This window comes from Centropristis striata, chromosome 6 (assembly GCF_030273125.1).
Source record: "Centropristis striata isolate RG_2023a ecotype Rhode Island chromosome 6, C.striata_1.0, whole genome shotgun sequence".
NCBI lineage: Eukaryota > Metazoa > Chordata > Actinopteri > Perciformes > Serranidae > Centropristis > Centropristis striata.
Genome location: NC_081522.1, coordinates 36,891,393 through 36,918,516, shown reverse-complemented (window position 1 = coordinate 36,918,516; position 27,124 = coordinate 36,891,393). Strand labels below are relative to the sequence as shown.

General features: G+C 37.6%; 1 protein-coding gene across 4 annotated transcripts in view; it reads right to left on the bottom strand.

Annotated features, from left to right (window-relative positions):
- The window catches only part of mgat4c (mgat4 family member C), a 207,408-nt gene that overhangs the window by 110,146 nt on the left and 70,138 nt on the right, over nt 1-27,124 (bottom strand). For 3 of the 4 annotated variants that reach the window (XM_059335015.1, XM_059335018.1, XM_059335016.1), the window contains one exon: nt 8,263-8,333. The gene's annotated coding sequence lies outside the window, so the exon portion shown is untranslated. Of the gene's footprint in view, nt 1-8,262; nt 8,334-21,894; nt 21,983-27,124 lie in introns of those variants that run through there. The other variant, XM_059335017.1, reaches the window with a different exon arrangement.

Sequence of the window (27,124 nt, the reverse complement as noted above, 5' to 3'; positions counted from 1 at the left end):
TTACAACCCTAGAGAATATTGGAGGATATTACATACTGCCAGAATGTGTAAAAAAACATACGGACCCGGGGGAGGGGGGTAATATTTAGAGAAAAAAAGTTACAAATTTATGAGAAAAAAATCTCAAATTAACGGTAAAAAAATCTACAAATTTGTGAGAAAAAAAATCTCAAATTTGTGACCAAAAAATCTCAAATTAATGGTAAAAAAGTTGACGAGATTAAAGTGGCAAATCTACGAGAAAAAAAAACGCATTTACGAGATTTAAAGTGGTGAATCTGCGAGAAAAAACGTTTCGCACAGATTTGCCACTTTAATCTAGTAAATTTGCGTGTGTTAATTCCACTTTTTTAATTGAATTACCGACATGAATAAACTTTTTTATGATATTCTAATTTATTGAGATGCACCTGTATTCTTAACTTGCCATCAGCAAACTAAAAACTTGTTAAATGTTGCTGTTGAAGCCATTCATGTAACTAAAAAATATTTGCAAAAAGTTGGTTGTTTTGAAGTAAATTAAACGTTTCATAATATCTACATTTCTCTACAGACTATTTAATATGCAGCAACAGCAAACACAGATAATTATCACTTTTGATTGGTTACAGAGTTTAACTGACATTGAAATAATTCAATAAATTAAGACATGGAATGTTTCATTCTGTGTTTAATGGATCTATATAATGTGTTAATTCCACTTTTTGAATTGAAATACTGACATAAATAAACTTTTCTATGATATTCTACTTTAGCCCCTCTCTGAATCCCATTACTCCGCTCGTCGTACTTCAAACCCCCAAGACAATATATATAAAGTACCTGTTTGCTGTGTTAGCCTTGAGAAAAGTGTCTGTGCTCCTCCGTCTCACTCTGTTCAAAGAGTCCAACTCTGTTTGAGAGCAAAGAGCCGTAAGCGCTGCGACTGGATGGCAGGAAACCTCTGTGCTTTATGAGGATAAAGAGCTCTGACCCAATTAGCCGTCTTTGTTAAATAAAAACTCCACTGGCCCTCGTTTAAACCGCCACATAGCCCGCTCCCCTCCTCCCCTGCTTGTGTTTTTACAGTACAAAGTGATTACAGATTTAATTAGCTGAGGACCTTGCTTCAGGGAGACTCCTAAATCCATATTGATATTTCTGCAGAGTTTGGAGATAGAGGCCTCGGCTCTGTGATGATGACTTATGAGGGAGGCTGCGGGAAAATATAATGAAAAGATGATTTGCAACTTTTACCCGCTCCTGTTTACTTTTTCCCCCGAGGCTAATCATCCTGTTGCAGGATGATGCTGAGAATTATGCAGAGAGCGAGGAGCTGATCAATGCTGTCTCCCCGCTCTAGCCTTGGATGTAAACAGGCCCGCTGTCAACAGAGCAGCTTTCCTGCTCCGACGTGAAGATGTTCTACTTTCAATCTGCTCACATGGAATGACTGCATCAACACTTTAATTACTTTAAAAATGTTTAAAAAGTGGACAGCAACAATGGATTGGAGGTTACATTTTCCCATCTCACCTTTAGTCCAAACAGACTGCAGCACAGACAAGAATCTTCATGGGTTTAGGCAACTAAGATACTTAGTAAAACTTTACTTAAAAGTTGTGATTTTGGTTAATGAAACGGTCAACGTTGACTGTAAAAGAGACGAACTGTGTTGAGCCGGCCTGATATACAGTCATGGGAAAAAATATTATTGTTCTTATCATTGTTTTTCTCTAATTTCTTGTTCATTTTAATGCCTGGTACAACTAAAGGTACATTTGTTTGGAAGAATATAATGATAACAAAAAAACAGCTCATAAGTTTAATTTAGGAGCTGATATCTAGACATTTTCCATGGGTTTCTTTATAATGATTTTGGTTTTTATCAAGAAAACCATGGAAAATGTCTAGATATCAGCTCTGTGTCTTTTTTTGGTAATTTTGTGTCTTTTTTGTAATTTTGTGTCTTTTTTTGGTAATTTTGTGTCTTTTTTTGGTAATTGTGTGTGTTTTTTTGTAATTTTGTGTGTTTTTTGTAATTTTGTGTCTTTTTTGTAATTTTGTGTCTATTTTAAATCATTTTGTGTCTTTTTTAGTAATTTTGTGTCTTTTTTTGGTCATTTTGTGTCTTTTTTTGGTCATTTTGTGTCTTTTTTAAGTAATTTAGTATTTTTTTCTGTCATTTTGTGTCTTTTTTAGTAATTTTGTGTCTTTTTTTTTGCCTCCAGCGGCCCCCAGGTAATTTGAGCTTGAGACCCCTGGTTTAAGGGAAGGTAAAATTATTCATTTATGAAATATGACACAGTCTTTCTTTGCCTATTTTCCCATTTTCCCATTTTTTATTTATTTGTTTTGCTCCAAATCAAATGTTTTAAGGTCAAGCTCCATCTGTAGTTGGCTGACTTTGTTCTAGGGAGTAAATAATTGAATCCCTCGGAAAGAACTAATATTGTTCCATCTAAGGCAGGGGTCTCAAACTCAAATTACCTGGGGGCTGCTGGAGGCAGTATCAAAATGACCAAAAAAAGACACAAAATTACTAAAAAAAAACTAAATTACTTAAAAAAGACACAAAATGACCAAAAAAATACACAGAATTACCAAAAAAAGACACAAAATTATTTAAAAAAGACACAAAATTATTTAAAAAAGACACAAAATTATTTAAAAAAGACACAAAATTGTTTAAAAAAGACACAAAATTATTTAAAAAAAGACACAAAATTATTTAAAAAAGACACATAATTATTAAAAAATACACAAAATTACCAAAAAAAGTAATTAAAGGGACCTTCAACACACAACACGGTAAAGTGCCATTCATATAAAACTCACATTAAACTTTCATATCAAGGTGGGGGCCACAAAATATCATCATGAGGGCCACAATTGGCCCACGGGCCGCAAGTTTGAGACCCCTGCTCTAAGGTAAAAAAAAAAAAGTTGACATGCCATGCAAATATTTTTCTCAAAACTTCTTGCAGATATAAGAAACTACAGCTTTTCTGTTTCTGTTTTCCTTTTCAAGTCGAGAGCTCCTGGTCCAAACAAGATGTCAGGACACTATGTGAAGATATGGATTAATATGGAGTCTGAAGGCAGAAATGAATTCTTTCCAGAGCTAAAATTACATTCACCATGTTGATATGAACAGGCAGACAGGAAGGCAGAGGCTCCAGATTACAACACAGCCACAAGCAACACGGCGTTCTGAGAGAGGAGTCAGATTCTCCTCCTCTCTGGTTGAAGCTATTGCTGCTATCATAATATTTTCTTCCACATTAAGTCCAGACGTTCTCTGAGGGATGCTGAGCGGCACACTGGGAAATGTAGGAGGTCACGTGCAGCACCCAAGATTCCATTAATTTCATATTTCCAATGAGTGTTTCCATTATAACAGGATGAGAGGGATCTTAAAGAGCACATAGTGAGGGAACAGTTTAAGCATGAAAGCCTTCAACAGAATGGTAATAAAATGTTAAAATGAAAGCTTTTCAGCCGGCGTGTTACCGTGAATATGCAGCTTTTTTTTTTTGAGTTTGTCTTTTTTTTTAACATCCTCTTAAGTATGAAAATGTAAAAGGTAAGAGCAGCGTGCTGTGGGCTTCTTTTCATCATGGCTGCACTGGGCATACTGTATGGTGCTGAAAGGGGGGGAGGGGGGGGGGGGGGGGGGGGGGGTGAGGTAACGTGCTGGAGCCGGGGAAGAAATGAAAATGAGGGTGGAGAGTATGGAGGTGTCAGAGCAGCTCGTCAAACTCCCTGCACGTACTATGAATATTTCACTACTGACACACAGCAGCTTCCAGCCCAAACTGCACCCCTGGAGACAGACAAAGACAAAGAAACAGAGACAAATAGATTCTGTAGATAGATAGATAGATAGATTGATGGATGGATAGATGGATGGATGGATGGATGGATGGATGGATGGATGGATGGATGGATGGATGGATGGATGGATGGATGGATGGATGGATAGATAGATAGATAGATAGATAGATAGATAGATAGATAGATAGATAGATGGATGGATGGATGGATGGATGGATGGATGGATGGATGGATATATAGATAGATAGATAGATAGATAGATAGATAGATAGATAGATAGATAGATAGATAGATAGATAGATAAATAGATGGATAGATAGATAGATAGATAGATGGATAGATGGATAGATGGATAAATAGATAGATAGATAGATAGATAGATAGATAGATAGATAGATAGATAGCAATTTTAGCCGACGTGATGCAGAAAAAAGAGCAGCATTTATTTGCAATTATTTCTCATTTTTTTTACTTTTTATAATTATTTCTCATTTTTTGTAATTATTTCTCTTTTTTGTAATTATTTCTCTCTTTTTTGCATTTTTTAAAATGATTTCTCCTTTTTTTGTAGTTTTTGAAAATTTTTCCCATTTTTTTGTGTTGTTTGTAATTATTTGTCATTTTTTTTAATTATTCCTCTTTTTTTCAATTATTTCTCATGTGTATCTTTTATTATTTCAAATTTTTTGTCATTTTTGTAATTATTTCTCATTTTTTTGTAATTATTTCTCTTTTTTATTGTTTTAAATTATTTCCCATTTTTTGTATTATTTGTAATTATTTGTCATTTTTTAAAATTATTTCTCTTTTTTGTATTATTTGTCATTTTTAAAAATTATTTCTCTTTTTTGCTAGATAGATCGATAGATAGATAGATAGATAGATAGATAGATAGATAGATAGATAGATAGATAGATAGATATTTAGGTAAATAGATAGATAGATAGATAGATAGATAGATAGATAGATAGATAGATAGATAGATAGATAGCTAGATAGATAGATAGATAGATATTTAGGTAGCTAGATAGATATGTAGATATGTAGGTAGATATATATTTAGGTAGATAGACAGATAGATGGATGGATCTCCTCCCTCTCTCTCCTCACCCTCTCCCCCCTCATGGTTACCTGTCTCAGGCTTCATCTCGCAGCCCTAAATTTGTGGAGGCAGGCTGACAGGAACAGCTCTCCACAGCTGACAACGCTGCCTTGCAGCACCTACGGGGGCTGTGTGAGAGCTCACCCACATCACACCAGCAGGTAACGCCCCGGACCGACCGACCGACACATACACACACTCATAAAAATTCCATGAACCCTATACATGCACACACGGATAAAATGCCATGCAAAGAAAGTGCAGCAGGCAGGGAAATGCCTTATTTATTTTTGTGTGTGCATGGTTCAGAAACTGAAGGACAAACAGGAGAGAATCTACAGCCATGACGGCTCTGTGAGCACAGCCCAGCTTTGGCTTACATGTTAATGTCGGCATGACAACACTGAGATATAATGTTTACTGTGTTTATCACCTTTGATTTTATAAATTCAAACACATATTTGTGTATCAGGAGAGTCTATCAACTCACAAACTGTGAAATGAAACAACTCAATCTGGATCAGAAAATGTGGGATTAAGCCGTCACAATATCAGAATTTTTGTTGGATGATATATTGTCTGAGAGAAAAAATTACGATAAGCGATAACGTTGCCAAATGCAAGTTTTAACTCCCAAATGCCCCTCAGAAGGCTCTTTGCTGGATCACTTCTTGTTTTTCTCTTTGGCAAGTAATCTTCTGAGTGGTGCTGCAAAAATTTTCCAAGCATGCAATTATAAAAAAGTGAGACAGAAAAATATGCCTGTTGGTTTTTGGGTCTTATTTTTGTGCTTATGACAAGATTTTACTCATGAATTTAACATTTCTGTGCACACATTTACAGTAAGTGTGGTGGAAAACAACACGGATTGGGTTGTAATTGTAATTTTTTTTGCCTTTATCAGTGCATTTCCATAAAATTCGGTCACTTTTTGCATGTTGTCAGCCTCTCCTGACCACTCCCCTCTGATCTGTGCAAACAGATTCTCAGTGAATATTTGTCACATGACTGTTTGTCTCAGCAGAATCAATCATGGCTTCAGTGTCTCTGAGGAGCAGAATTTAATGTTTTTAACAGGATCTGGTTAGTGCAAACGCTTTAATTAAAAATGACACATGGAGAAGAAAGAGATTCTGACAGACAATTTTAAGCTTCATTGACATTTCTGTGCACACATTTACAGTAAGTATGATGGAAAACAACACGTATTGGTTTGTAACTGTAATTTTTTGGCCTTTATCAGTGCATTTACACAAAATTCTGTCACTTTTTGCATGTTTTCAGCCTCTCCTGACCTCTCCCCTCTGATCTGTGCAAACAAATGTAAGTAAATATTCGTCACGTTTCGTCTCAGCAGAATCAATCATGGCTTCACAGGAGAAGAATTTTTGATCTGGATAGTGCAAATGTTTTATTTCAAATGAAACATGTAGAATAAAGAGATTCTGACAGACACAATTTTTAGCTTCATTTTGGTTCCTTTTTCCCAGCAGAAACTTTCGTAACAGATGATGAACTGTCAGAAAGTTCAAATTGGTAGTGGTAATGCCTGTATTTAGAGTTTTCTTTTATGATGAACGTTGTATTTTTGGTGATCTTTCAAAGAAAACATATTTTTCAGGGTTCAGAGGATTAATCAAACCAGAAAAATGTAACAAAATTATGTCCCAGACCTTGAAAAGCAAATCGTTTTCTTATAAAAATGGTAAATGGGGCCTTGAGTTTATTTAGTTGTTGAGTTTTTGGATTGTTGGCTGGATCAGACACATTTATGGATGGGACAGACAGTCCGACTCAATAATTCAGAGGCATAAAAAGGTAAAAAATTAGACTGGTATGTGGTGTAAAACACACAATGTACAAGACACAAGCTGCCTCAGTGGAAGCTCCAGCTACTACTGAGATAATCACACTCCAGTAATGGGATAACTCCGCCTCCCTGGGGGGGAAACGATCTCCGAACAGACACTGTACCTATTTTATCATTACCGGCAGCAACAAAAAGACAACTTTAGATTCATCTTCGTACAGAATACCTTCATTACTTGCTACGGAACAATTGTGAAGCAAAATCAACAGCAGAGTGTGATCCTGGAGGGTCTCCACAGTCCGGCAGTCACTTCGAGCTCCACACAGAGTTCTTGGAATTCAATTTTCCCCATGGGGAACTTTATTTATTTTATGTTTAAGATATACAATGGACTGGATGTTCTCTTTGCCCTCCAACACTACCGGGGGACATAAAAATGCAGCTCCACGCAGTCAACTGTCCGAAACATGTGTTGCAATAAATAAACGGTCTCACGTTGGCAGCTTCATGTTAAAAGCTGTGTTATGATTTAAAGCAGCTGTTCTCAACCTGAGAACCAACGAGATGATTTCTGGGGGTCGGCAAATCATTCTGGAAGTCAGCTCTGTCTCCACTGTGTTAAAGTGTTCATGTGTTAATGTGTTTTAGCCTTGGTCATTTAATGTCTTTTTTTTGGTCATTTTGTGTCTTTTTTTGACCATTGTGTGTCATTTTGTGGTCAATTGGATTCTTTTTTGGGTAATTTGTTTCCTTTTTTAGTCATTTTGTGTCTTTTTTGGTCAATTTGTGTCTTTTTGTGGTCATCTTCTGTCATTTTGTTTTCAATTCGAGTCCTTTTGTGCTTCATTTTATGTCTTTTTTTGATCATTTTGTGTCATTTTGTGGTCAATTGGATTCTTTTTTGGGGTAATTTTGAGTCCTTTTTTAGTCATTTGTGTCTTTTTTGGTCATTTTTTGTCTTTTTGTGGTCAATTTGAGTCCTTTTGTGCTTCATTTTATGTAATATTTTGGTCATTTTGTGTCTTTTTTTTTATCATTTTGTGTCATTTTGTGGTCAATTTGATTCTTTTTGGGTAATTTTGTGTCTTTTCTGACAAATCCCAACGTATCAAGTTGTGACTTTCCAATGAGTCTCTGGCTTGAAGCTGACTGTTACACACTCAGGAGGTCAGAATGGACCTTTAAATTTATAGCAAAAGACTTAGATTAAAACAAACAATAAAATATAAAAAATACATATATAAATGCACAGAGAGATGTTTTAGTTGTTGTCTGCTTCATTATTTGTCCAAAATTCATCGTATCGACTGAGTTTGTCTGATCTGAACTGTGAGATTCTGTTCAGTGAGAGAACATGCATGTTAAAATGGGGGTCGCCACTCAAAACGGTTGAGAACTACTGATTTAAAGATTACCATGTTGCACTGATCAATACGTCCACGTCAGATGAGCCGGGGTTTACTGAGGCAGCGGGAGAGGGGGGGGGGAGGGGAGGAGGACCACTAAAGCGGTAAATCTGACCAGAAGCACTTACTTCCACTGCGTATCCTATGGGCCATTATTGGTGGGTGTGCTCACACATCAAAGTGGCAGGGGTCTTCCAGGCTAAAAAGGAATAAGAAACAAAGGAGCATTAAATCACAGTGGGCGATCTTGTCTCAAGCAACACACATAAGAAGACACATACACTTAAACAGTGCAGTGTGAGGACTGTGGAGAGAGTTTAGGACCAAAAGGAGAAAGATAGAGAGAGGAGGAGAGGGAGAGAAAGGGAGCACAACATTGATTTTCCCCCTCTGAAGTGCCAGTTCATCATTCTGTGAGACACACTCTATCGATCCCCCGCCTTTAGTTTGTTTGTAATTTTGGGGGCTCAAAACCGTTCACAAAGATAGATCCTCTTATATGCCACTTGCCTCCCAGATGAAGAATGAAGGGATCAAAGGATGTGTGGAGATGACCTCATTTTGCGAGGTGCTCCTCGCTTTAGTTGTCGTTGTGTTTTAAAAAGGGAGCGTCACAGTCCAGTCCACTGAGTGGTTATAATAATAATTAGGGCCGGGACTTTAACGGGTTAATTAAGATTGATTAATAACGCGTTACAAAAAATTGACGCATTTTAATCGCACTTATTTTTGCACCGCGGAACGTTTCTCACTGGATGAGTTTCAGGCGGACCGATTATACTGGAGCACCAACTAGCGTTGATGAGTTGAGACAACAACAAACCACAGTGAACATGAAGGAAGAAGCTGATGAGACCTTTGGTTGGCCCCGTGGATGATGGGACATTTAGTTACTAAAAACCAACGGATGGAAGCGTCCATAAGAGCATGGTTGTGTTGCTATGCAACAAGGAATTCACATATCACCGCAGCACATCCAGCCTCAAGTATCACCTCAATGCTAAACATATAGCAGCTAGCGGCTAGTGTGGTAGCTAGCGTGGATTGTGTTTTACTTAACAAACCAAAGTATTCTAGTTTACAGAAGGTCTACCTACCTATAGGCTACCTGGATTTATGAAATGTACTATATTTATAAATATGCTATTGCTACATGTAATGGCAAAAATTGCACTGGTCTGTTGGACTTGAACAACTTATGTATTCAGTCATTATTCAAATTCAAAATTACCAAAAAAGATGTAAAAATATCCCAAAAATACATAAAAATACAAAAAAAGACACAAAATATCCAAAGAAAGACGTAAAAATACCAAAAGAAGACATAACATGACCAAAAAAGACACAAAAATACCAATAAAAGACACAAAATTACCAAAAAAGATGTAAAAATATCCAAAAAGATACAAAATTACCCAAATTTTTTTTTTAAAAATACCCCAAAAAAGATACAAAATAACCAAAGAAAGATGTAAAAATATCAAAAGAAGACATAACATTACCAAAAAAGACACAAAATAACTTAAAAAGACGTAAAAATAAAAATACAAAAAAAGACACAAAAATACCAATAAAATATGATTTTATGATATTTTGGTCACAAAATGACCAAAAAAGAATCCAATCGACCACAAAATGACACAAAATGATCAAAAAAAGACACAAAATGACCAAAATATTTCATCAGATGAAGCACAAAATGACTCAAATTGACCACAAAATGACAAAAAAAGACACAAATTGACCACAAAATGATAAAAAAGACACAAAATGACCAAAAAAAGACACAAAAATACCAATAAAAGACACAAAATTACCAACAAAGATGTAAAAATATCCAAAAAGTACATATAAATCAACTACCACCGGTGCTGGTAAAGTACAGAAAACTTGAAATTACTGCCTCACAGCAGGTTATTATAATAAGTATTATAATAAGTCTTGCCATAAGTTACCCTTCCTGCTTTTATCCCACAGCAGTAATAAGAGATTATTTCACAAATGTTGCGTGTCAAGTGGAGCTGTTAGCCGTGGCCCCACTGGAGGAGAGCGTCCCATCCCTGCTAAATAATCTCTCTTTCTTCTCCTCTTTCATGTCCTGTGGTAAGATGTGAACACAGCGCTCCGTGCAGTTTACTAACATCACATTACATCACTCCTGGACACTGAAGTGCATCCTTCAAGCAATTACCTCCCGCTGCCATTTGGAGCTGGAGGCGGTGCGCTAAAGTTGCCAAATGCAAGCTTTAACTCCAAAAAACCTTTAATGCCCCACAGAAAAAGCTCTTTGCTGGATCACTTCTTGTTACTCTCCGTGGCTGAGAAACAGTACAAATTGAACTTTTTCAAGCAAGTAATCTTCTGTGTGGTGCTGCAAATATTTTCCAAGCATGCAATTATAAGTGGTGCTTTTGTAAAGGAAGCAACTATGAAACCTTCAGAAAAAGAAAAGTGAGACAACCTTTGGTCACCAGAAAAATATGCCTGTTGGTTTTTGGGTCTTATTTTTGTGCTAATGACAAGATTTTACTCACAAAATTGGGTCACTTTTTGCATGTTTTCAGCCTATCCTGACCTCTCCCCTCTGATCTGTGCAACATAATTTGTCACATGACTGTTTGTCTCAGCAGAATCAATCATGTCTTCACAGTATTTTAACAGGATCTGGTTAGTGCAAAAGCTTTATTTTAAATGACACATGTAGAATAAAGAGATTCTGAGAGACACAATTTTAAGCTTCATTGAACTTTTTCAAGGAAGTAATCTTCTGTGTGGTGCTGCAAATATTTTCCAAGCATGCAATTATAAGTGGTGCTTTTGTAAAGGAAGCAACTATGAAACCTTCAGAAAAAGAAAAGTGAGACAACCTTTTGGTCAACAGAAAAATATGCCTGTTGGTTTTTGGGTCTTATTTTTGTGCTTATGACAAGATTTTACTCATGAACTTAACATTTCTGTGCACATATTTACAGCAAGTATGATGGACAACAACACGGATTAGGTTGTAACTGTAATTTTTTGCCTTTATCGGAGCATTTCCACAAAATTGGGTCACTCTTTGCATGTTTCCAGCCTCTCCTGACCTCTCCCCTCTGATCTGTGCAAACAGATTTTCAATGAATATTTGTCACATGACTGTTTGTCTCAGCAGAATCAATCATGGCCTCACAGGAGCTGCATGGAGGTTACAGAAAGAGTAAAAAGAAAAGTGAAGTACACTTTCCTTTTATGATGAACGTTGTATTTTTGGTGATCTTTCAAAGAAAACATATTTTTCAGGGTTCAGAGGGTTAATCAAACCAGAAAGATGTACGACAAAATTATGTCCCAGACCTTGAAAAGCAAATCGTTTTCTTATAAACATGGTAAATGGGGCCTTGAGTTTATTTAGTTGTTGAGTTTTTTGGATTGTTGGCTGGTTCAGACACGTTTAAAAAGGAATAAACATTTCTTCCCTGCAGTGAGCAGAGAGGGATTTCACTGCCAACACTGTGTTGGTAGGAGCACACTCATCGCAGCCTGTTTTCCACTGTGACCTTCATAGCTTGCAGGAAAATTCTCAACCTGAGAGACACCCACCCACATACAGCCTTACCTTAACATCTCATCTGCACTTTATCATACCCCCCTCATATTCAGAGCTCTCACCTCAGAACACCATCAGAGATACCAGGAGAATACATGAAGGTCATCATGCCACGGCACACAATGCAGCGACTCCAGGAAAACATCCTTTAACCAGGGTTCAGTGAGAAAACAAACAACCTGACACCCACTCATGCTCACAAGAAAAAGACACAAACGTCTGAAGAGTTCCATAGAAAAACCCTTTTCTCACATCGTAACCAAAAAAATACCCCAAAAAAGATACAAAATAACCAAAGAAAGACGTAAAAATACCAAAAGAAGACATAACATTACCAAAAAAGGCGCAAAAATAACTTAAAAAGATGTAAAAATACAAAAAGAAACAAAAATACCAATAAAAGACACAAAATTACCAAAAAAGATGTAAAAATATCCAAAAAAGACATAAAAATACCAAAAAAGACACAAAATAACCCAAAAAGATGTAAAAAATATCCAAAAAAGACATAGAAATACCAAAAAAGACACAAAATAAACAAAAAAACTTTTTAAAAAATCCCAAAAAAAGATACAAAATAACCAAAGAGAGACGTAAAAATACCAAAAGAAGACATAGCATTACCAAAAAAGGTGCAAAATAGCTTAAAAAGACGTAAAATTACAAAAAGACACAAAAATATCAATAAAAGACACAAAATTACCAAAAAGATTTAAAAATATCCAAAGAAGACATAAAAATACCAAAAAGACACAAAATAACCCAAAAAGATGTAAAAAATATCCAAAAAAGACGTAAAAATACCAAAAAAGACACAAAATAAACAAAAAAAATATAAAAAACATTCCCAAAAAAACATACAAAATAACCAAAGAAAGACGTAAAAATACCAAAAGAAGACATAACATTACCAAAAAAGGTGCGAAATAACTTAAAAAGACGTAAAAAAAAAATACAAAAAAGACACAAAAATACCAATACCAGGAGAATACATGGAGGTCATCATGCCACGGCACACAATGCAGCGACTCCAGGAAAACATCCTTTAACCAGGGTTCAGTGAGAAAACAGACAACCTGACACCCACTCATGTCTGAAAAGCTCCACAGAAAAACCTTTTCTCACATCGTAATGTTTTCCATTGTTCGCGTTAAAATCAATAAATATTTGGAGGGCTCTTGTAATGGATTTCTTATCACCATACCAGCACATTTTCCACTCTCACCCACTTTCATCAGGCTGAAATTATTCATGAACATCAAATAGGCCAACTTAAAAGTATAAATGGGCAAATTTTAAGTTGTGGGCGAGATGTGAGCATTTTTTTTTTTTTTAGGATGATGATTGCAACCTTGAATGTTTTTCCTTTATAGAATCAAAAAATGTTCAAAAACATTAAGCTTTGGCACAGGGAATTTAATTATTTCCATTCTTCACCACAATGTCACCCACTCAGCAAACAACAACTGTAGCTGTCAGCATGCTGATGATTATGTCCAAGCAAAATATTGGCATTTCTATTCATGCATGTGAACAGATAACCTTTTTTTTATGTTTGCACAATGAAAAATTGTGCTTTTTCTAATTAGGATGATTGTTATTTGTTGTATATAAAGAGCCATGAAGAGTCCCAAAAGAAGTGCATGAGCAAGGATTTAAGTTCTTTTGTCACAGAGCTGAACTTTAAGGTTTAAGCCTATTAAAATAATATACTGCAGTCAATTCATAAATAAAGATTCAACTGAAAAAGCAGTGGCTTTTTCTAGTACGAACAAAAGAACGGTAAGGAAATGAAAGAGAGGCATAATCAGGCTCAGGCATTTAGAAAAAGAAATAATACACCTGCAATGTTTTGACTAGGAATTCATTATTTCCAGAGACAGACAACCTCCAAATGCTTCAGTAATGGGTGTTGAGAAAAGTTCTTAAAAAAAAATCGTGTTTTGATTCAAAAGCCTTTTATTCAGTCCACTCGATAAAAAACTCTGACGCACATTGATATTCAGTGTGCATCTCAGTCAGAGTCAAAGGCATCCCGTACTACTAAAAGTATCCTTGATTTATCACCGTAGAGGTGGGAAACATTAATTGTTTCGTCAAGTTTAATTCAGAAACAACACTTTAAAAATGTAATTGACTTTGTGAGGATTTTTGTGAAGCAGCCACAATGCAAAAACAAAGAAACATCAGGTTTGTTTTTAGAAAGAAATGATCAGCAGTTTTAAAAGGTGCAACTTGTAATTAATGGACACTCCCAGCAAATAGAGGGCATAAATCACCATGATTTACTAAATGCAGCGATGATCCTTTATTATGATTGTGTGTATAAGCATTGCAATGTCCCTAAACAAGTATAGAAGCTTTCCAAACTAAAATTAAGACCGACAGCATTCAAAAGACTACTGGGACGGGGAAAAGACTCTCCAGGGATGCGTCCATTGCAAAACAGACTTCTTGCTCAGCTGAGCGCACAGAGACCAACAGCCAGGCAGAGAGGAGTCACAGGTGGATGCGATGCAGAGTTGGATGTGGGAACGATGCAGCCTGCTAGCTGCATCACACAGCTATGCAAACTCGGGTTGTTTGAATACAGCCAGGTGTCCGATATCACCATAAAACAGCTGTCACACAGTTTCATGTCGTCCAGCTTGTTGGTGAGAAAGAAGCTGAGCTGCCTCCGTGTGCTCCACCGATCGAGTAATTTACACTGGGACTTAATCATTGCAACTATCTTTTAAACACACTCTGAGTTTGTGTATAGTTCTTTATTTTAGTCTTAGTTGTGAAGCAATAAAGCCAATGACAAGGCTCAAGACCCACCTGTTTGGTCTAGCTTTTAACTGATTATTTTAGTTTTTATCCTGTCCTTGTGTCTTTTAGTCTTTTTGTTTTTATCCTGTCCTGTTGTCTTTTAGTCTTTTAGTTTTTAACTCCAGTGTTCCCTCATGGGGGTCTCCGCACTGGGGGGTGTGTTCACTCTGCCCGTGGGGATGTCGTCTTGGAGATTCCCTGGTCCAGGGGGTCTGGGCGGCTCAGCACCATGTGCGGAGTCCGTAATTTATATTGTCTGTTTCTATTCTTATTTTTTGTAAAGCACTTTGTGTTGCATTTATATGTATGAAAAGCGCTATATAAATAAAGTTTGATTTGATTTGATCAGCACAACTGTATCTACTTTTTTTTCCTCTCTGAGGGCAAACTCACTATCGCTTCCCGAGGCACAAGTGGTATAACAAGACATTGCAGCCCTGGGCTAGCTGGTTAGCATGCTAAATAAAGTAGATATCTCTGCAAACTAACACATAGACTTCTTTAACATAATGTCAACTATGTGACTTTTTGTTACATTTGGCCATATCTTACAAACTGCACCTTTAAAACATACATTATACCACTGTATATTAACAACCTTGAGCCAAACACTCCAGCAGCTGATTCCATCCTGATCTGCACACATTCAACTAGAGATGGGTGACTAATCAATCATGGTGCGCAGTGATTGGTTGCAACATAAGCCTGCAGATTCTAGGGATTTAGTGGCACATGCTTGAGAGCTACTGTTTAAACAGAAGAAAACAAATCCATCTGGTGGATTGTATTGTGCAATATTTCCATTCTGGATTCCTTATCTAGATGCAGCATGTAGGTTAAGAGTGAGTCAACACATCCCAACAAAGTGAAAAAGCTGCAAAGTCAAAGCTGTTCTCTCTCTCTCTGTCTCTCTCTGTCTCTCTCTGCAGAAGCTTCCAAAGTGGCAAATCTTTCTTGCAAATGGACTAATCAGAAAATTAAAATAATATACCCATAAAAGGATTATCTGTCAAACACAGAGGATAAGTGCCAATTGAAAAGAGCCCCGAGATGCCATGTGGACATTCGAACTGTAAACAACCCTGCATTAACACTGTACATGTAGCTGCATCGCTGGGGGCGTGATAATCAAGGTTAGACAATAAAATACACTCCAAGAAGTCTAGTTGTAGTATATGATTTATGCATTTAAAGATGCAGAAACACTTCAAAATTGACGATTATTTATCTTTCATTCTGACAATCAGGTCGAAATACTCTAAAAAGAAAAGTGAGACAACCTTTGGTCAACAGAAAAATATGTCTATTGGTTTTTTGGTTTCATTTTTCATGCTTATGACAAGATTTTACTCATTAACTTAAAATTTCTGTGCACACATTTACAATACGTATGGTGGACACCAACATGGATTGTGTTGTAACTGTAATTTTTTGTCTTTATCAGTGCATTTCCACAAAATTGGGTCACTCTTTGCATGTTTCCAGCCTCTCCTGACCTCTCCCCTCTGATCTGTGCAAACAGATTTTCAATGAATATTTGTCATGTGACCATTTGTCTCAGCAGAATCAATCATGTCTTCGGAGTGTCTCTGAGGAGCAGAATTTAATGTTTTTAACAGGATCTGGTCAGTGCAAACGCTTTATTTTAAATGACACCTGGAGAATAAAGAGAACACTGTATTTAGTAGTTTTTCTGTAGTTTTCTGCACTGAATTGTTTGTGTCACAGTATCGAGTATTTATCTTTCAGCTGTTGTCTCTCTCTCTCTCTCTCTGTCTCTCTCTGCAGAAGCTTCCAAAGTGGCAAATCTTTCTTGCAAATGGACTAATCAGAAAATTAAAATAATATACCCATAAAAGGATTATCTGTCAAACACAGAGGATAAGTGCCAATTGAACAGAGCCCCGAGATGCCATGTGGATATTGAGAGAATGGTTCTGACAGTTTCACTGTAATGAGCCTCCATCCTCACAGTTAACAGCAGTGAACTGACTGACAGCCTCAACACTCTGCGTGGAGGTCATCCATGTAAACGGAGTGCCACATCCTCCAGATGCTCTTGCCATATTTGCAGCCTACAGGCAGTCTATCTGGGGTGCTTCTTCATTTCCTTACTCCCCAGGTTTTTAAAATGTCATTTATGTCTAATGGCCGTGCTCATTAGCTGCATCTGAAAAACACACTCTGGTCATTACCGGCTACATTTGCAGTCAGGCTTCATGCCGAAGTCTCTTGTTTGAGCCATCCGTCACAGGCTGTTCTTTGGCATTTGGCACCACAAATGACGCAAAGCTCAAATCTTCTAATTATCTTCAACTGTCTCTATCTGCTTACATTGCTGGTGGATGTTTGACGACAACGCTTTATCAGTGTAGCGAGAAACACGATCTGAAACAACATCCATCATGTTGCGGCTGCCAAGGCCACTTGGGGGACTCCGCAGGCAGCAGCGCGCTAAGAATTGCACTTTACCTTGGTGCGAGTCCCTTGTGTGTGGGCGCGGTGGGAGCAGGGAGGGCTGTGCATGACGGAGACTGCGATGGAGACAATAGCACTCAACTCTCTTCCATTATTTACTCGTACCGCTGTTAGATATGGACAGAATACATCGTGCTGGGGGAAAACGTCCAAGGAAACCCCTTCAGAGTCAAAGAGATCAAGGCTTCATTCAAGAAGCAACAGATCCACTTCTGTCACTGTCAGGTCTGAGTGAACATAAGCACAGTTCGCTATTTCAGCCCTTAACCCTCTGGAGTCACTTCTTCAGGACGTCAAAAATAGACACAAAATGACCAAAAAAGACACAAAATAACTAGAAAAATAGACACAAAATGACCATAAAAGACACAGAAGACACAAAATGACAAAAAGAGACAAAATGACCAAAAAAAGACAACAACAAACACAAAATGACCAAAAACGACACAAAATGACTAAAAAGACACAAAATAACAAAAAAAAGACACAACCACAGACATAAAATGACCAAAAAGGACACAAAATGACAAAAAGACACAAAATAACTAAAAAAAGACAACCACAGACACAAAATGACCAAAAAAGACACAACAACAGACACAAAACGACCAAAAAAAGACACAACCACAGACACAAAATGACCAAAAAAACACAAAATGACAAAAAACACACAAAATAACAAAAAAAGACACAACCACAGACACAAAATGACCAAAAAAACACAAAATGACAAAAAAACACACAAAATAACAAAAAAAAGACACAACCACAGACACAAAATGACAAAAAAGACACAAAATAACAAAAAAAAGACACAACCACAGATACAAAATGACCAAAAAAGATACAAAATGACCAAAAAAGACACAAAATAACAAAAAAAGACACAACCACAGATACAAAATGACCAAAAAAGATACAAAATGACCAAAAAAAGACACAAAATAACTAAACAAAGACACAAAAAAGACACGAAAAAGATTCAAAAATGGACAAAATAGTCCAAGACTCCATGGAGTTAAACTGCAAAATAAATAACTGCTTTAGGATCACAGCGCCACATTCTTTTTTTTTTTTATTTTAGATTTTGCATATTTCTTTAGAGGAGCGTTGCGTGGGTGTGCAACAGCCTGTCCAAGTAAGAAATGGAGAGAGAGTGAGAGTGGGTGGGGGAGCATGCTGGCTATCCTTTGTCAACTGCTCAGTGCCATTTAATGGCCTGTAAACCCCTTTGCTGGAGAAAGAACAGGCAATTAGCATACTGAGTGGATTACAAGATTGCTCTGACTCCTGGATTAATGTGTGCACTTAATCTTCTCTTTGCTAAGCGATTCTTGGATATACAGCTATTCAAGGGGAACAAATGTCCCCACCTTCCAAAACACAACATGAAGAAGGATTTCTTCCCATGATGGCATCAGAGCTGAAGTTACTTTATGTGTTGTTAGTCTGAGTTGCCCAAGGTCAACACATAAAAAAAAAAATCTAAATTTCTTAAATTTACAAGCCCAAAAACATAAAAGCAACATCTCCATGCAAAAGGGAGGATGATCTGGATGTGTTCGTCCCCTAATGGCCCCTTCGGTGCTTAGTTTTCTCCTGATGTCACATCAGAGCGAGGATGCAAACTGTAAACAACCCCGCATTAACACTGTGCATGCAGCTGCATCAGTGGGGGCGTGATAATCAAGGTAAGACAATAAAATACAGTCCAAGCAGTCTAGTTGGAGTATATGATTTATGCATTTAAAGGTGCAGAAACACAATATAGATTATTTATCTTTCATTCTGACAATCGGGTGGAAATACTCTAAAAAAAAAAGTGAGTCAACCTTTGGTCAACAAAAATACATCAAATTTTAATGATTTTAACAGGATCTGGTTAGTGCAAACACTTTATTTTAAATGACATATGTAGAATAAAGAGATTCTGAGAGACACAATTTTAAGCTTTGTTTCAGCCACTTTTAAGCTTAATTGAACTTTTCCAAGCAAGTAATCTTCTGTGTGGTGCTGCAAAAAATTTCCAAGCATGCAATTATGAGTGGTGCTTTTGTAAATGAAGCAACTATGAAACCTTCAGAAAAATAAAAGTGAGACAACCTTTGGTCAACAGAAAAATATGCCTGTTGGTTTTTGGGTCTTACTTTTGTGCTTATGACAAGATTTTACTCATGAACTTAACATTTCTGTGCACACATTTACAGTAAGTATGATGGAAAACAACACGGATTGGGTTGTAACTGTAATTTTTGGCTTTTATCAGTGCATTTCCACAAAATTGGGTCACTCTTTGCATGTTGTCAGCCTCTTTGGGCCTCTCCCCTCTGATCTGTGTAAACAAATTCAAGTGAATATTTATCACGTGACCCGTTCATCAATATAAACGGTATGTTTTGTAAAGGAATCAACTATGAAACCTTCAGAAAAAGAAAAGTGAGACAACCTTTGGTCAACAGAAATATATGCCTGTTGGTTTTTGGGTCTTATTGTTGTGCTTATGACAACATTTTACTCATTAACTTAAAATGTAAAAAAAAATAAAGTATGGTGGACACAAACATGGATTGGGTTGTAATTTTTTGCCTTTATCAGTGCATTTCCACAAAATTGGGTCACTCTTTGCATGTTTCCAGCCTCTCCTGACCGCTCCCCTCTGATCTGTGCAAACAGATTTTCAATAAATATTTGTCACGTGACCGTTTGTCTCAGCAGAATCAATCATGTCTTCACAGTGTCTCTGAGGAGAATTTAATGTTTTTAACAGGATCTGGTTAGTGAAAACACTTTATTTTAAAAGACACATGGAGAATAAAGAAAACACTGCAAAATTGTTCGTGTCACAGTATCGAGTATTTATCTTTCATTCCGACAATCGGGTGGAAATACTCTGTTTGCATTACAAAATAATCTGGCAGGAATGTGTACTTTGTTGCATTGAATGTGTTTTTCCCAGATGATGCCATGTTGCAGCAAAAGTTCGGATCCGGTTTGGATTTCTTGCTGGACAACCTTGTGTTGTTTTTCTGTAGCCCACCCACAGTGGCCCCCTCAACTGTATCTTTGAAAAGTGTCTATTCAAATGAATAAGAGGAATGTATTTTTCATGCAAGTCCAAAGTCGCCCTGAATGGAGCCTGAGTGGCCCAAGTGCCCCTTTGGTTTTGCCGAGTTTCCCCCAAGTGCTCTTTGATTCAGCCCAAGTACCCAAGGTCTCCCTGTGTGCCCCTTTAAGTAGTTTTATTGGGGAGGTGGGCCACATCGCCTGAATAAAAACGCCTTGAGCCAACATCATAAGAGATTTTATCGTCTTATGAAATAAAACGTTAATTATGGAGTCTTGGGTCATGTCCATTTTTGAATCCTTTTCATCCTGCCTGTATACACCACTTAAATATGTTTAAATGCCAAGTTGGTAATTTTTTTTAGCACAACCTCACCTATATGACCTAATAATAATTGTTTTTTATTCTGACTTACTGGATCAACAGTTATTTTGTGTCTTTTTTGGTCATTTTGTGTCTTTCTTTGGTCATTTTGTGTCTTTTTTTTGGGTCATTTTGTGTCTTTTTTTGTCATTTTGTGGCTTTTTTGTAATTTTGTGTTTTTTTGTCATTTTGTGTCTTTTGTTGTGTCGTTTTGAGTTATTTTGTGTATTTTTTGGTCATTTTGTGTCTTTTTTTGGTCATTTTGTGTCTTTCTTTGGTCATTTTGTGTCTTTTTTTGGTCATTTTGAAAAAAACCAACATAAATGTGATCTTGTGATTGTGTGTGATCCTGTGTGGAACTCGATTTTATTGTGTCTTGTGTGTTTAGCGTAACTTTTTTGTTCATTTTGTGTCTTTTGTTGTGTCTTTTTTAGTTATTTTGTGTCTTTTTTGGCCATTTCGTGTCTTCTGTGGGGGGCTTTTCGGTCGTTTTTCTTGAACTTTAGAGGTAAATTTACAGTAGGGCTCCACGTTGCTTTGTTTTTACGTCTGGATGCGATTCAAAGTCATACTTTGGTGCTTTTGGTGACTCCAGAGGGTTAATCATGAGGGTAAAAGGAGCAGGATTTAAATTATGGCAAATGTGCCGCAAACATACATAGTCTGAGATTTTGTGTCCTTGAACATAAAAGTCAAACATTTGCCAACTCCCTGATGCACAACTATGCCACATACCACCATCTCCTTGATTGCTATCCCACCTATCTGTACTCTATATGATAAACTTGGGGCTGCACTCCATATCTCCACAAAGTCGGGCTTCATCTGCTATCTCTGCCATCGTTCCTGAATCACTATACCTATTCGCTGGCTTTGATATGATCTTTAATCCACGGCTCCCCACCTAACCCCCGAATCTTTCACCCAGAGTGTCAGGCCAGAAATGAAAAGAGCTGATAACTTTGCACCACTATTGCTCAGTGCCAAGGCAAGGTGTCTGAAAACGGCAACCTCAGCTTCATATAGCGCACATTCAGGGACACACAAACAGAAAGGTGTGCAGATAAAATAGTGTCAAAATCAGGTATTCATTCATTGAGATTCATGAGATATTCACTGGGAAAACTTCTTAACACTTCCAAAAACTGACGCTTACTTCTAATATCTTGCAGGTGGTACCCATATGCCAATGAACCATCATGTTGTAAACAATTTTTTTTTTTTTTTTAGAAAAAAAAAAAGCTTAGGACAGCTTGTTTGCTTCACAGAAAATGGGCTCAGGAGCAATAACAGAAGCATCGCTCCCTTCCTCTAAATATCAACACAGATTACCATCTTTGCAGCAATTCTCTGCCTCCATCCTCGCAGATAAAAGGCTTTCAGGATGCACTCCTTCAAAAAAACTAAAGTGCTGATTCACTGCATTGTGTCAAAAGGGAACAGATGGTTGAGGCATACCTTCGCAGTCCATTGAGATGAGTGCTCGCTGTTCCAAAAGCTAGACCGGCATGCGAAGCCGCGGCGGGCTTTGCTGTATATCAAGCTTCACTCCTGAGTCACTTTTGGTGGCTAAAAGCTGCAGAAACACACTGAGTGTAAGCATGAGAAAGAGAAAGAAGGGCCTGGATCCCTGGACACATTAAGAATGCGTTTTCTCCTTAGAAATCAATAATGTCTCATTGCCTTGAAGAACGCCAGGAATGCCATCGCTTTCAATTTATTCATTCATTCTTCTCAATGAACACACTGCAGTGATCCACAGCCCTCCTTCTCCCTCCTGGTCCATCTCCTGGGAGGTTCTTTTAACTTGTTAAGATCTCTCCTCTGCCTCTTTAACAATGGTGTTTGTCTGAAAATAAGTGTACAGAGGGAGCCGTGCAGACTGAGACCCTGCTGGAGTTTGTCTGTGCAGGATTGCATCACGAGCAATGAGCTCAGACACTTTTTTTTTTGTTTTTTTTCTGCATCAGGCCGTGATTTGATATGCTGCACTGCATGATTATTTTCTCCACGCGCGTCAAGAGCATCGCTTTATGAAAGCACCCAGTTGAGATGAGGAATCGCTTCAGCCCACCCACCGCCTTCTGACTTCCCCAAAAACCTGCTTGTGTTTACCTCCAAGGTGCCCTGTGACTCAGCAGGGTTCAAAGCAGCCTGTATTGAACAGCATGCACTTAATAGGTCTATTCACTTCCACTAATTATCAAAATTAGCCATAGACACCGGTGTTAGCATCCTTTAGCCGACTCTGGTAAACCCGAGGCTAACGTACACGGTTAAAACAATTTACGGTTCAAAATATAAGAAATTAGGCTTGAGTTTCACATCATTTAATTCATTGGAAGCATAACATGATCATTTATATTAGCAGTTAATGTGAAATTTTGATAGAATCTTAGCCGAACGGTGTCTGATTTGGGATACAGTTAGCGCACGGCTAATTCACCGGCGTTAGCATCCTTTAGCCGACTCTGGTAAACCCGAGGCTAACGTACACGGTTAAAACAATATACGGTTCGAAATATAAGAAGTTAGACTTCAGTTTCACTCCATTTAATTCATTGGAAGCATAACATGATCATTTATATTAGCAGTTAATGTGAAATTTTGATAGAATCTCAGCCGAACGGTGTCCGATTTGGGATACAGTTACGCTATATAACTTTTCCCGACATGATGTTGTGACGTGATTGGTATCAATGCATTCCTCAGATCTTCTAGTTTAGTACAGCCTCTGAAAGTAGTGGAAGTGGAGGGTAAAGGGGTTAAATTACTCCACTCAAAAATGTGTCTTTCTGATATTTATGTCCCCTAAAATGTCTGACGTTGACTATACTGACTAATATCTGTGCAAAGATGATCACTTGAGGGATAAAAGCTGTTCCCTTAACTTACCTTCAAAAGCTAATCACTATCCAATGTGCAAAAGCCAATAAATAAACCTAAAACATTTTTAAAATACACTGTGATGTCATAGCAGATATTATTGTATGTTTCACAACCATTAATGCTGAATCAGCCACTTCCAGTTACAAGCTGGGAAGCTAACAAACAATATAAAAGATGCCATAACTACAACTACACATAGTATTCTTATTCCACATGAGCCTTAAAGCTCACAGATGTTTCCACTAATGGAAAAAATAGACCAGAGAGAAACATTGCCACTGTAATCTTCTTAAGGGCTGGCTTGCACTACTCTTTCACAGGTTAACCTAATGTGTGAGCAGTGGTAATGGACAGGGTTCAAAGCAGCATCTATTGAAAAGCACACACTTAATAGGTCTATTCACTTCCACTAATTATCAAAATTAGCCATAGACTGTGGGAGCATAGAGGCTCTCAGACAGCCGCTACCAGTCCCTGGTCTCTCTCCAAGCAGCGAATGGAGGACATGAAACATCCTCAGACATCACTGACAGCACCAAACCCCCAGCTGTGAGGTAAGCAGTCGAAAAAATTACAGATTGCACAAGTAACCTTAGGGAATAAATGGTTGTTGCCAGATGTAGTTTTCAAGAGTTGGCTGTGATAATATTTCCATCTTGACGTGCCTGTTTATTACAGCTGACTGCTTCTTCGGTGTGACTCATCTCACCAGACTCGTCTTTGGAAAAAAGCTTATTTAATAAAAGTTTTGCTCCTGCAATTTTTTTTGATGACCAGCACATCTGCTCTCCAGAAGAAAATCTTAATTATTTCCCTGTGCATGTGAAGGTGTATTAGAGGATGCATGTGTGACGTTTGCACTCGGCGAGTCTCAAGAAACATGTAAGATTGTGTGTGCAGACTGGAATCACTTCTGCTGAGCGTAACAATAAAACATAGCTCAATGTGAAGCCCTCACTCAGCAACTTTAATGCTGGCTCTGCGAACAAAGGGGTCAGAGCTTACAGTAATTTTTGTTCTCTCCACATCAATATATGACGCTTCACTGGGGGCAATGAGAACCTGTCCAGAGTTATAAAAGGGATCTGTTTGTACGAGGCGAGCGAACACACTCTCTACGTGCACATCAGACACCTTTCGACCCTCCAACAACGCCGGCCGTGAAACAACGAGGCCTTAACGGCTCAATTCTGTATTCCCTCACAAAACCACTGAAGTCAACTGCTTTATTACAGCTAATGCACCATCTGCTTCCCAGGGCGACTCCTCATTAAATATGGAGGAGATAAATAACATATCTCGTGTCTGCAGCAGTGAACCTAAATGTGACCAGCGCTGGGAGATGGAGGGGGGGGGACTGACAGCTCCTTCTTTATACCAGACAGTCTGTGCAACATGGTGAAAAATGCAAGTAGAAAGTGTTTAACAGATTGCTGCTCTGGACAGTCTTGACACATATTTTGCATCTAAAGACATCCCAGGGAGCTTGTCACATTTATGTTTCCAACCAAGGTTCAATCAATCAGGACAGAAGTTTTCGCTTGCAACCACAAATCCATACTTCCTCTAAGTATGCAGCTTCACTTTCACATTTTTTACATTATGAAATCAAAGATGTACAATGATGACATCTTGGTAAAATCAAGCCGAGCCAAAAATAACACATTTGTCTCATTTATTGAGAGATATATCATCACATCTACAATAATAAGTCGTTGCAGCAGTTTTTGGGGTTGATACTATTTGTGACACACATTGGGTGCTGAATTAGGTAATTTGTTTTTATTTGAGAATGGATAAAATTGGTCAAAAACCCTCATCAATGCACCAATACTTTTGGAACAACATAGAAAAATCCATGCTGTGATTAGGTTTAGAAAACTTTTGACAATTTGAAGATTTTGTCAGTTGCTTGGCAGCACTTGTGTTGTGTTGCCTGCTGAAAAACCTCCTGATTGTGAATCTAGTATGGAAAAGCCATCCATCCTCTGAATGCTCTAGGTCTCTAGTTTGTGGTTGTAAAGTTTCATGAGGCTGTGATTATCCTAGATTATCCTTTGCACTAACTAACTAACTAACTAATTAACTAACTAAATAACTAACTATAGAGACTCTATGCCAAATTGGACACATCTGCAATGCAGCACTTTCCGGTGTTTTTACGGTTATTTCAAATAAGATCTCCACCACCAGTGTAGGTATAATTGATTCAAACATATTTAACAATCTACATGTGCAATTTAATTTATGTACATGGAGATTTACATATCTAATTACAACACAAAATTAACTCTGATGAGAGAAAGCAGTAAGAACGCTTTGGCGACACTCAGACGATGATCTGAAAAGTACATAGATATTTTTACTGTACTGTATTTTATTGTGAAGGAGAGAAGTACGATCAAGTGTGTTGATAACGATGGTTGATAATGATGATATTTATTTGGCTTACCCAGAAACATTCAATTTCCCCCGAAAAACTCAGCAGCCCCCGTTGTTTTACAGCGAGGAGATCCAAGTGTCCGATTTGGGATACAGTTAGCTCACGGCTAATTAACCAGCGTTAGCGTCCTTTAGCCGACTCTGGTAAACCCGAGGCTAACGTACACGGTTAAAACAATATATGGTTCGAAATATAAGTAGTTAGACTTGAGTTTCACACTATTTAATTAATTGGAAGCATAACATGATCATTTATATTAGCAGTTAATGTGACATTTTGATAGAATCTTAGCCAAACGCTGTCCGATTTGGGATACAGTCAGCGCACAGCTAATTCATCGGCAATAGCATCCTTTAGCCGACTCTGGTAAACCCGAGGCTAACGTACATGGTTACTCACTATCCAATGTGCAAAAACCAGAAAAGAAACCTGAAACATTCACCAAAGAGCGGACAGAGAATACAAAAAATACACTGTGACGTCATAGCAGATATTATTGTATGTTTCACAACCATTAATGCTGAATCAGCCGCTTCAAGTTACAAGCTGGGAAGCTAACAAAAAATATAAAAGATGCCATAACTACAACTACACATAGTATTCTTATTTCACATGAGCCTTAAAGCTCACAGATGTTTCCACTAATGGAAATAAATAGACCAGAAAGAAACGTTGCCACTGTAATCTGCTAAAAAGCTGACTTGCACTACTCTTTCACAGGTTAACCTAGTGTCAGCAGTGGTAATGGACAGGAAGGATTCCAGATCAAGAACTTCTTTGTGAGTGCTACCAGCCCTTTCTCAAAGTTTTTAATTTACTTTTGATATGGGTAAACCATTTTAAATAAAATATGAATCATAGCAGCATATTTGTTTTCCCTACTTCACAGTCAGGAGGGGAACTTTAACAGCATGGTGACTAATTTATATAACGTTTCATCATAAAATGGACCATATAGTCCCTGAGAACGGTTGAAGATCACTGGTTCTTGTGACACACTTGCCACCTTTATAAACTTGCCAGCAATGCAAAGTAATCCCTTTTGTTTATCTATTTCCCCAGACAATTAAATTCTCCATTACTGTCACCGTGTATTACAAGGACATATGTGCGTGGGAGTGTGGATGTGTGAGCATGAAAGCAAAAATAAATAGCTACTCCCTTGATGCTGCTTAATTTTAGCAAGCCACTCAGAACGGGACGCTTTATATAAGCACCTATTTACCATCCGGCAGCACATATACTGTTTGTTGTAAGATAAGTGGGGAGGAGGCTTTTTCTGTCATCATTTAATTTCTCAAATATTGCAGGAGAAACGGCTGCAGTTAATCACAATTCTCAACAGCGGCTCGTATC